Below are 12,512 nucleotides of genomic sequence, written 5' to 3'. Positions count from 1 at the left end.
AATTATTCAAGGACCAGTTAAGTTTAGGTTTGATTTCTGGACTGCATCCTTATAATATACATTATTATGTTAAAAAAACGGAGGATCTTATGTATCTTATGTGGTCCTGCCGGGATTTATGAGGTTAAAGTTGTCTTTAATTGTGCTTACAGTCTTATATCACTTTAGCATGTGGTTATGTAGTTATACATATAAATTATTTAGAAATAAATACATTATTGCTATATGATTATCAATTATCATATAACTGTTTGATAAAATCATTATTAAATTCTAAATTTGATTTAATTAAAATCAAAATGCGTTTATCTGGTTTCGTCGGCCAGTTATTATAGCAGCATTAATTATAAAACGTCGTATTATTATTATAATTTTTGACAACAACGACAACGACGATAATAACCACAGCGTCAATATGCGTTTAATGATACTAAAAACATTAAAGAAACAAAATAAAAAAATCCAAAGCCAGCGGACGTCCATCGAAAGCTGTGCATGTGGACGTTAGTGAGTGGGTGATGTCCCCGTAATAAAGCAATTATGTACATATAATAATAATCATAATAATAATAATGAATGAGGATTTAACGACGAGAACAAAGGACGGAGCACACGGGGTCGACGGCGGAGCTCTCTCTGCCGGCGTTATCCGCTTGTCGCTGTTGCCGCCGCCGACGAATGGCTGTGGCGTCGGCTTTTGGAACCCGCGCGATAGTAGTAGTCGCGCACCGGCCGAGTAACCGACGACGAACCCCGCGATCCCGTTCCACCCTAACATCTTTCGTCCTCTGTCCCGCAACAAGTGTTCACCGACGACATAAAACGCGTACACGCATTGGCGATCCCGCAGTCGTCACGCAGGCCGAGTCGTTTCACCGTAAGTCCCAATAACAGTGTTCAGTTATAGATTCTTTCCGGATTTTGTCTAAACACAATAAAATAATATGTGTAGTTATAATGCGTATGTTATGTTATATTATCGGGAAACCATCCGTGGCAGATCGAATCGAAATCTAATATTATATTAATGGATAATGTATTAATGTACCGTCGTCGAGTAGATTAGAATATAGGTACCTAGGCCGCAGTGGTAGAGGTTAAATAATTACATTTAACGAATTACATCTGTCCGACGAACTAGGAAACATAATATAATAATAATATTATTGTGACTTATTATTTTTTCATAATATTTAAAACAGTAAGTTTAAATTGAACATTTTATGATAATTTTAGTTTGTCTCAGTCGCGGCGCCAGAATTTTAGTACCAGGTGGGCCAAGCTTAGGCCCAAATTTTTTAGGGAGAGCCAAATTGTTGACTTGATATATTCATATTTATATATATAAACAATAGTGATGACATTTTCAACATTATTCTATTATGATTAAATTTAATTTTTGGGGTGGGCCACTAGGGGGGGCCGAGACTTTTTAAGGTGGGCCCGGGTCCACCCTAGGCCCCGCAGTAGGTGAGTTGATTCCCGAGACCTACTTTATGTATTAGTTGATTCCCGGGCCATGTAACGCTATACTTGTAATCTCATTACCAGATACCAATTTTTAAATATAATGTGTTATACATTTTTACCAAATCACAACATTTTTTTAATTATAATTTTTTTAATAATAATTTTTTACATACTAAATTTTTTTACTAATAATTTTAATGATTTTCCAAATATGAAAAAACTAAAAATAGCAACATTTTTGAGAAACTTGTCAGCCAACTTCATCGTGGTGTTTCTTGGGTTAGGTTAATAGACTGAATATTTGACAAAATATTGAAAATAATATATGATGACCCGGAAATCAACTCGAACGTACCTCTTAATGACCCAGGAATCAAATCAACGGTATCGTACAGGTAAACAGGTACCCGGGAATCAACTCGTACGTAGCCATAGGCTCACCCCTGGCGCCATCACTGGTTTGTCTACATAGTTTTAGGTACATATTAGTATGTGTACAAATTGTACATGTAACAAATTTTGGTAAATTCATAAATAAAAATTACATCTAATTTCGTTAAACTGGAAGAAATTGTATAATATGCTCATAAACATAATATTGTGTATAATATTATGTTAGTTACTCCATCTTATGTAACTAACAAATAAACCGTTTTTTAGCTTTCTTAAATAATTATAATATATTAGTTTTAGCTGGTTTCCAGTACAGTTTTTACAGTGGTTTAATACATAACATTATATTAAATGTATTTATAATAGTTAATTATATTATATTCAGGGTAAGATATAATAGTTAATTATACGTGAAATATATAATAAAATACACCTACAGCATTTTTAGTTTAGATATAATCAACTAGATTTTTTAAAAGAGTCATAATATCATGTTGATCAAGATATAAAGACGTACTTAATAACTGTATTACACTTAACTTTATATTTCAAACAATTTAAATAGGTATACCTATTAATAATTTGATATATGGATGTGTCGATTATGAAAATCAAAAGTTGTATTTTCTAACGCATAATAAATATATTTTAAAATGTAATCACATTTACATTTAAAATTCACTGTCCCAATGAAAACCAATATATATATTATAAATTTTAAATAAACTCTTGTATATATATATAGGTACTTAACTTAATTTTATTTGGATATTTGTGCAATAAATAATAAAATAAATTATATGCTTTATGCTAAAAGCGTAAATGTATGTTGAAATGTGCAACATATTTTAAGTTGGTTTTTGAAAATATTTGAATTTTTTCTATGGATTATTTATTAATTTAAATAAATATTAAATCTATGTAGAATTTATAAAAACGTACCAAAGTATACAATAATTTTGTATTTTTGAACAAAATTGAAAATAAAAACCACGAACTTGACTTTAAAAAAAATGGTTTATTAAATTACCTATCTGTGCAATGTGTATTGAACAAATGTTTTGTTTTCATAATATTGTGTGTAGGTAGTATGTGCAAATGTGCAATTTGTATTACGTATACCTATATGTTGAGGATTTTTGTTTGAGTATGAGTACTCAATTAAAGTTTTTATGAACTATACATACTAAATGAACGAATAACAATTTGGAGTATTAAGTAATAATATAAACTTAAAATTATAAAATGTTCATTCCATTTTTGTTTATTTTTTCATGAAAATAGTAGGTATATATTTATTTTAAGGTTTATACAACATTTAGGCTCAAATTAAACAAAGATATTTGGTGTAAAGTTCAAAAGTTAAAATGTTTATTTCAAATTAATTTGAAGTAGAATTATCGATTAAAATTTATGAAATTTTAAAATCACCGACCGTATACAAACATCAGGTCTCGTTTTACTCACCTCAATCAAAGCTGGTTAAGTTAGTAATTTTTTCGATTGGTTAAAGTTAAGTTTCTTTAATACAAAAACTAACTAGATAAGTTAGAATATAAGTTGGTTTCTGAAATTGTCTAAATTTCTGACTTAGTTAGACGTTAGTTTGGTGAAAATGGTAACTTAAGTTAGAGTAGAAGTTAGAAGTTAGTTTTTTATAGTTAAAATATGTAAAGCTCGTTTTTTCAAATTATGTAAAGTATTACATAAATTAAAAACTCGGTATCTAACATAAATTATTGGTGACGATAGAAAAATTATATTGAAGAACTGATAATTTAATTAAATGTTTCAAGTAGGTAAGTAATAACTTAGAACCTTAATTTCTTGGAAACGAATTGTTTGTTGTCAGTCATTAGAACACAGAATGTATAGGTAACAAAATAAGAATATACAAACAGTACTATATTTGTATAGGTAGGTATATAATATATTATATTGGCCATTATAGGTAATTATTATAGGCATCGTGGTGAAGGTGTATCCACAAGAAATATAGCTAATATAAATAATAATGTTGGTCGCCGGCTTTACACATACAATTAGAAATAATTCGCCGGCGTTGAATGTGTTAAATATTTATTAGTTTAATATCTACTATATTTTGTATAGAGTAAAGGTTTTCTTAAATAATTATAATTCACATTTATTTGTTTGACAACAAGTGTCAATACTCGTTTGTACTAATTTTTCGAGGATATCATAAGTTTTGTTTTATTTTAATTTTGCACTGGCCTCTCATGACTTTCCATGTACAAATGTACAATAAGTAATAACCGTACATATTTTATAAAAATATACATATGCTATGCATGATGGGTCACCAAGCGTGCTCACCCCCCTTTATTTTTAATAATGCAGACATGTAGTTATTCAAAATCTGATATTTTAAATTAACTTACAGACCATATTTTTGAGTAGTTAAGATTTTTTGTACCACTCAAGGATTGTCTACTGGTGATACAAACTTCTGTTTTTTCAAATGAGAACCAACCTTTTTTACTTAAGTTATCCAGCAGGTATATATTTTTTTAAATATTAATGTATCTAAATAACAATTTGAACGAGTAGTTTCCTAGTTATAAAATATTATGTACTTGGAAAAATGGATATGTTTAATATACATTTCGTAATATTTATTTGTTTATACTTTATAGTTATGACTTTTGAAAAAAGTTAGATGAGAGATTCTATTAAACCGGAAAAGTAGAACGTTTTGAACTCATTTACAAATTATAGTAGTTAAGTTGTATTAATCTATTAGCATTTTACAATTTATAATGTTTATCTGAATAATAAGAACATGTGATTAAACAAAATATATGAAATATAAAATATGTATTATATTTTAGCTATATATATAACCACAGTCGGGTGCCATGCGTGTTAGTATCATTATAGGATATAGACTATTGTTATCTTTACTCATAGACTAAAGTTAATATTTTAAGAAGTTGGAAACTACTCGTTTGAATTTTGATTTTAATTTAGATACTTACATCAAAATTTTCAAAAAAAATATCTGCCGAATAAATTAAATTAAAAAAATGGTGTTTCTCACTTGAAAATAGAAGTTTGTATCGCTATAATAAGACACTCCTTGGAACAAAAATCTCAAGTAATTAAAAATATAGTCAAAATCAGATTTAAAAAAATGTATTATTAAAGAAAAAAGGGGTGAGTATACATGAATACATGATGATTCAAACCTGTGCAACGGAATAAAACAGGTTCACAAGGACATTAACTGATTATTGATTAATAAATGAATATTATATTTTTTTGGGGGGGTGTTAGAATGTAGAGAGAATAACGAAATTAGCAAGTTTTTAGTTCTACCTTAACATAATGTTACGTTAACGTTTATAGGTACCACTTAATGTAACTTAAAAGCTTACAGTTATGGGGTAGGTAATGGGATATTTACAATACTATAGTCCATAGTATGAATAAGCAAATTCTCGTTGGACGCTCAGTTATAGATATAAAAATATTTGTAAATTTCATTATTAGGTAGTAAGTTGTTAATGTATTATGTAAATACGATATTATATTATTATATACCTAACATGAGCAAAATAATAAAAATATTAAATTTTGTAAATGATATTAAAAGAACTCCATATTATGTCACTAATTGTTTACACGTTTATTCAAAATTGTGTTAGTATAAGTACTTGGCTTATTGAATTCACAGGCAAGTATTCTTTAATTCAATTGAAATATTGTAAGGCTTTTTTTCATGGTTATTTATATTTTATTAATTTTTAAAATGAATAATTAATGAACAAATTGTTTTGTTAAGGACTGTAGGTTAACTATTGTTGTTGAAGTCTTTCCGTAAAATAAAAGTACACATTTGCCATTTGGTATATATGTATAATTTACTTAATTCATAATGTTTAAACTTATATACATATATTATGTCTTCAACTGAATTTGAATTACATAAATGTTTATATGGTAAAAAATCAATATTTTAATACAATTACAATATAGTACATTTAAATATATGTATGGGTAGTGGGTACCTATATATAAATGGCGATTTTAAGTTCCTAATGTAACTGACAATTTAATAGAAGCACATCATTATTCTCATAATAATATGTATAAAATAAAAATAGGTAGAAATAGTTAAATTAATATAATTAAAATAAATAAAAGAATTGTTTAAAATTATTATTTGAACTTAAATTATTCAAATATCTCGTAAAATTATTTAAACAAAATATTTATTAGACTAATTAGAAGTTTAAAGGTTGAATTAAAATGTATAGTAAAATTGATTACATTGAACGTAATTCTATCGTTAATATAATATTTTTCATCATCCATGTTGGATGAAAATTGAATGTGAATTTAGTTTAAAACGTTATGTTACGTCAAATTATCTTAAAAATGTTGTGTATCTAAAAATGACTGGTTATGAACGTTTAAATTTTAAATCTTAGAAGAAATTTATTTTTTGATTTTAATAGGACGCTATTTTTTAATTTCCTCATACTTACATACTTTATAGATTGGGGTTAAACATAATTTAATATTTACATTTTAAAAATACAAAGTTACTCATATTATAGCCATAACTAAATTCAATATCTACATTGGTAAAAATATTTACGCTTAAATTAATTTTATGAACAATTTTAAATTTTAAAAACATTGAAAAATAAATACCGACTATAATAAACTATGGTAACTCGGACAGAATTGTTTTTCGATGCTTTTATTTGTCATTGCTTTCAAAAATTCATCAACAACAATATAAACAATAGCATTTTACACCAACATGAGGAACAGCCAAGACTTTTAAGTTAAGAAATCTCAAATAGTTTATTTTATTTAATTAGGTACACAACTTAATTTTTATAATTTCATATTTACATTATAACTTTCATATTTAATATATTATGAAATAGAGAATTTAAGAATTATCTATTCAATAACTTTCTTAATCATAATCTACGTAGTTTGGTTTGTTAAGAAAGATAAAAATGACTTCAGATCATTGAAGATGATAATTATTGATCGTATGCATTTTTAAATGTTAAAAAAAAAATTGTTGCTATGCTCTTAATAATTTCTATGTCGTTCTATGTATTTATCATGTTTATCTTTTCATTCTTTACATTCATCCTTGGCATTAATAGGAAAGTTGACTAAAGAAGAATCGATCATGCTATTTTTTTTATTACTTCAAGAAAATCCAAAGACTAAGATGTCCAAGGATTAATGTCACTGTTAAAATAATTATACGCTATTCTTTTCAGTCAAAAAAAAGAGAGATTCGGGAATGAACGAAGGAACATAAAAACCACAAAGTTTAATACAAATAAAACAGTAAACGCAATTAGTCTAAATTAATCAAACATGAATGATTGTTTTATTTCCTTTTTTTTTAGTAATTTGCAGTTGACTAGAAAATTAATTCGAAAACATAATGAGTAACGTGTTTATGTTTATAGAAATCGTAATAAATATAATATATTTTCTAAGTATATTCTTTGTACATATTTGTGAATTAATTAAATTATGATTAATGCACAAGTTTAATAATGGAAAACTAGAATATTTTTTCAATAAAAAAACAAAATAGCTCATAAACGTCATGTTTCTTTGTAATATATTTTATTTACCATACAAATATACGGTTGTATAAAAAAGATTTGATAGATTAAAATACATTTTAAATTTAAAATGTTCAGATATTTCTGATACACTTTGTTCGTAGTTTAAATAAATACATAATAATATGTAACTGTTAAAGTAATTAAAAGCAAAACATTATATGACTATACAATATTTATGTTAGCTTAAATAAATAACTTCATAATAATATGCTTATCCAATTTATAGACCACAAGTTTGAATAATTTACTAGGAAAATTGATTTAAGGTCCTGAATTCAGGATCAATGATTCCAACAAAATCCTCGCAAAATGTTTGAATTTTGTGATAAATTTCATTCATTTTATGAATTAGAATAACTATATTATCTACCTATTTGTAATATACTGTTATGTATTCTATTATATATTTTTAATAAGATGTTTCATTCTGAGTATGACTTGAGCAAATAACATTGGACGCATAACTTTTGAAATTTATGAATTTCAACATTGTTTTTGGATTACATTTTATAAAAACTTATTTATTTATAATTATTTCATCTTTAAATTCATTTTTATACAATTCGTTTGAGTACACCTAATCTATTTGATACTAACTGATTAGGTATTCGTAAAGTTCTTTTTTTATTAAACTCACTTAAAACTTTGAAAACATCCAATTGATACCATAGTCAATATAATTTTGATTAGAATTGTTTCCTGACTTTGTATATTTATTAATGTATAATTTATAATAAAACTGTATAATATTATATTATACGTAAAAAGTTTCTATTACCTATCTAAATGATATTATAGAATTGTAATAAAAAAGTGTTTATAAATAAAGTATATTTATTTAAGTATGTTTATATTTAATTATAGATTTAGTTTTTTTTCTAAAAAAACTGAAACTCTGTGTTTTATACAAAGTAGTATGTTATACATTTTTTGTTTGGTATCACCTTAACCCATAGGCGCAAATAGGGAATGAAACGAGGAGGGGGGGGGGGTGGGCTTTAGCCCTACCATTTTTTAACTAAAAATTATACGTTGAGGCTTTATCCCCATGCCTTTAAATGATCCAAAATAATCAATTTCTTAACTTAATTATCATACAATTAAGCTATTATAATTATTTATATCTGTATATCTACGTAAGTATTCGAATCAAGAATAAAATGTTTGTGAATCGTACAAATTATACAAATTCATACAGATAATTAAGTTTGTGAAAAATAAAAGTTTAATAATTTAAATAATCTGAACACATGCAGTTTTGATCCTTGTGTATTGTAGTTACAAAAACAAATGGTTTCCCGAAATTAGTTAGGTAGTTAAAATACTAGACTACACGGAAATGTTTAAAATCATGTAATCGTATAAAATAAATCCAATAGTATATTATATTTAATTATTCATTACCTATTTTTAATCATTTTGTTGAATATTATATTTTTAATTTTATATTCTGAACAAAAAACTAGCAGAATTATAGCAACACGAATATATTATAAAAATATCCTTAGAAATAGAAGATCCCATTCAGAATCATTTTTCGTATATAATGAGTTATCATTGAATTAAAATTTAACACACCTGTTATAGTGACCTACCAGTAACCTAACCGAACCAGGCACTTAATGACGAATTGCTCTCGAAACCCGCTTTACTGCAGAGTGCATATTCTAGTAAAACAGTGAATATCCCTTTTTAAAGAGTACAATTAGTAGGTAGGCCATTGTTTCACACCGGAAACATAAGCAACCTGAAATAGAATACCTAAATATAAGGGGTGTAGTATAAAAGTTACATATTATATTATTATACATTTTAATGTGATAATAAATCATTGTATTTGAGTAGGTAGGTAGTTATTTTAAATCGATTTTGGTGTACTCAAATGTCTTTAATTATACATTATTGGGGTTAAGATATAATTTATTTTCTGTATTTTTTGTATTTTTAAATATTAGGTCCTTAGAATATGCTAGAACTATAGAAGTAACGGATAGAACACACAATTATTTAAAATGCTCATAAAATATAATTAGGATAAAGTAGGTATTTCGGATATTTTATACATTATTTATTTAAAAATAAATTGTATTGATAAAATATTATAAAAATAAGTGGTATGCTTTAAAAATGTGATGGTTAATGGTTATTTTCTAAACATCCACCCTTCATTCTCCAATTAGTAACAAACATATAGTTTATTAATTCATATATTATCTATTAAGTATCGTATTAATAATTTATTAACATAATTTTTCTTTTTCGATAGAACTATATTACATTACTCCAGAATATATTCTTATATTGGTATTCCCAAGATAATCATTTGAATTGATATTCACCTAAAGCTCAGCCACTCGAACAGTACACACATCGATCGACATATATAGTTATATTCTATACGTATTCTGATGTGGTTAAGGAGGTAGTTTTTATATTGTTAGTTGTTACGGATGTGAGAATCCTGTCAACTTGTTGCTGGGGGCAAAAGCGATTTAAAAATTCCCTTATCACACATTTTTGTAAAGGATGGTTATTGAAAAAAGGATTTCACTCGTTTAAGAGCATTTTACTTTATAATAGTATCGTAAAAACCATCGACGCATAACAATAAAATTATTGCACGAAAAGAACGCGATACCGAATTTTAATTAAGATACTGGAATTTCATGGATAGGAATTTCCTTCATATAACCTATACATTCTATTGTCAAGTTTTTCGCATCATGAATAAAAAGTCAACCTTTTATTTTTCACCATACAAGCGAGTTTCCAAGTCATATAGGTGAGTACGTTAATGAATAACAATTATAAAGTTCTTATTTATAATTGCTGTAAGAGATGAACAGTTTTTATCGTATTTTAAGTTAGTAAACGTGAAAATAAATAAATTAGATATCGGTTGTGCAGAACATTTTATCAACGAACTAAATATGATACACTTGTCGAACACGTAATTAAACTTTAGCCTACCTTAATTTAAAGTTTGAACTAACAACTTATTCACCAACAATTTTATTTTATATAACAAAATTATTAAGTGATATTGAATTATTAAATTTGTTACAATATTAATATTATATTATACATGAAGGAAAATTAATATATAAATTGTGACTAATTTATTATCTTCAAAATATTGTATAAAATATGATATTTATACATTCATGAAGTTTTAAACAATGAATATTTTTTTACGCTTTACTAGTTTTTTTTTGTTTTAAACATTATAAAAATACATTTGTTTGTAAAATTGATTTTTACAAATCATAATATGGTTCATATCTTTTGTGGCTTTTGTTTTTTATCTAATATTATGTATGATTTAATTCAGACTTTAAAAGTTTAAAATATACATACATTTTTGTTCCAACACAAACTATTTCAGCAATAATTCAACTATGTAAAATATATTTTCTTTTCTTACTATGACTCGATACAGACTTGTCGACTATTTTGTTTTAAAAATAATAAACTGTATTATACACTACAATTTTGTAATAAATATGTCCGTTGAATTGTAAAATAACTTAAATTGTTTCAGTTTTTGTCCCTAAACTATGATGTTGTTATACATTAATATTATAGTATATTATTAATTATTATGATTTGAAAAAACAAACATCTTAAATGGAGGACAAAATACATTTATATCTGGTACTATTTTGCTGAAGATTTATTTCGAAACGACTGTGGTTAAAATCACTCAACGTTCCTTAAACGAATGGTTGGCATTACTGAAGTCTTGTTTGCGCTTATCAGCGGACCGGGATGGAGGAATGAAGCAAAGCAAACACAGAGTCTGTTGCGCCGAACAGAAAGTGCGGAAAAACAGTTTTGTAATGATCGGAACGCGCGGTCCGCTCGCCGTGTTCTACCTCACTCGTTTTCCTTTTATCCAGCAGACTTATCCCGAAGTGCATGAATAATTTATACCGATCTCAGGGACTCCAAAAGTAATAGCTGTTTTTTTTTTTTGACGTAAATGTATACATTATTTTCCATAGGACGTCGGTCGGAGGTTTTTCGAAAAAAAAGATAGGAATGAGCGGCGAAAATTATGTTTACTGTCGTCTCGTCAGTCGTCCCATATATTGATTGTTAGGTACCTCTAACGTTGCATTGGGTTCGCACCTGAATTCCATTACACACCGCTGTTCGTCTGACTATGAATAATAGTGTTACTCAGCATTTAAATCGGCCCGCTATAATATTATGGCAGTGTTTATGTACTCAGACAGCGCACACGTCAATGTCATTGTAGCCGGGAGGTTATACATTTCGTTTGATTATTACACACGTTGCAATCAGGAATGGATCAAGAGCATGCTCCGAGACACACAATCCGTCTTCTACCTGTATTCTTCGGCGAAACATACTTATTTGAAAAATTTAATAGGTTATTCATGGTTTTTTTTAAATTAAAATTGTTAGGAAATACATTTGACGTCTTTAAAAAATAAAAGAGTACTTAATTGAATAATAATATAATACGATTTTTTTACAATAAAAAATTTACGAGTAAAATGTTTGTGTGATATAAGTCTGAAATTAATAGACCTTGAGTCCCTATCAAATCTTCACTTTGGATCCGTGAATTCCCGCAGTGGCTGCTACAGCTGGTATTTTATATATTATAATAGTTAGATTGCAATTATTGTCGGTAGTATTAAAAAAAACAATGATTGTAAATCACGTAAAAATCAGAAGGTGAAATGCTAATGAATTTTCACCAATAATATTCGTAATCGTAATAAAAATCTCTCGTGGTATTATTTCAAGAAAAAAGTCCACAAGCCTAGGAAAACATGTACTCAGATAATCTCACTTTAGTATTGATTAATTATTAATAAGTAAATACGTTAGATATACTTAGGTCTATACTTTGGCATCCCACAAGATGGGCAGTACGCTTAATAAAGTTGTTACCTATATATATATATTATTAATATTATAATTATTAATTAAGTATATTAGATTATTGGCTTATATTATAGTATTATACATATGTATTTAATA

At 26.7% G+C, this 12,512-nt stretch overlaps 1 protein-coding gene across 1 annotated transcript in view; it reads left to right on the top strand.

The window, feature by feature from the left end:
- Window positions 1–506: 506 nt before the first annotated feature.
- LOC132938338 (regulating synaptic membrane exocytosis protein 1) overlaps window positions 507–12,512 on the top strand; it is a 219,767-nt gene continuing 207,761 nt past the window's right edge. The window contains exon 1 of the mRNA XM_061005117.1: window positions 507–877. The gene's annotated coding sequence lies outside the window, so the exon portion shown is untranslated. The remainder of the gene's footprint in view (window positions 878–12,512) is intronic.

Source organism: Metopolophium dirhodum, chromosome 2, assembly GCF_019925205.1.
Source record: "Metopolophium dirhodum isolate CAU chromosome 2, ASM1992520v1, whole genome shotgun sequence".
NCBI lineage: Eukaryota > Metazoa > Arthropoda > Insecta > Hemiptera > Aphididae > Metopolophium > Metopolophium dirhodum.
The sequence above is the reverse complement of the archived record's forward strand: the minus strand, read 5'-3'. Positions and strand labels throughout refer to the sequence as shown.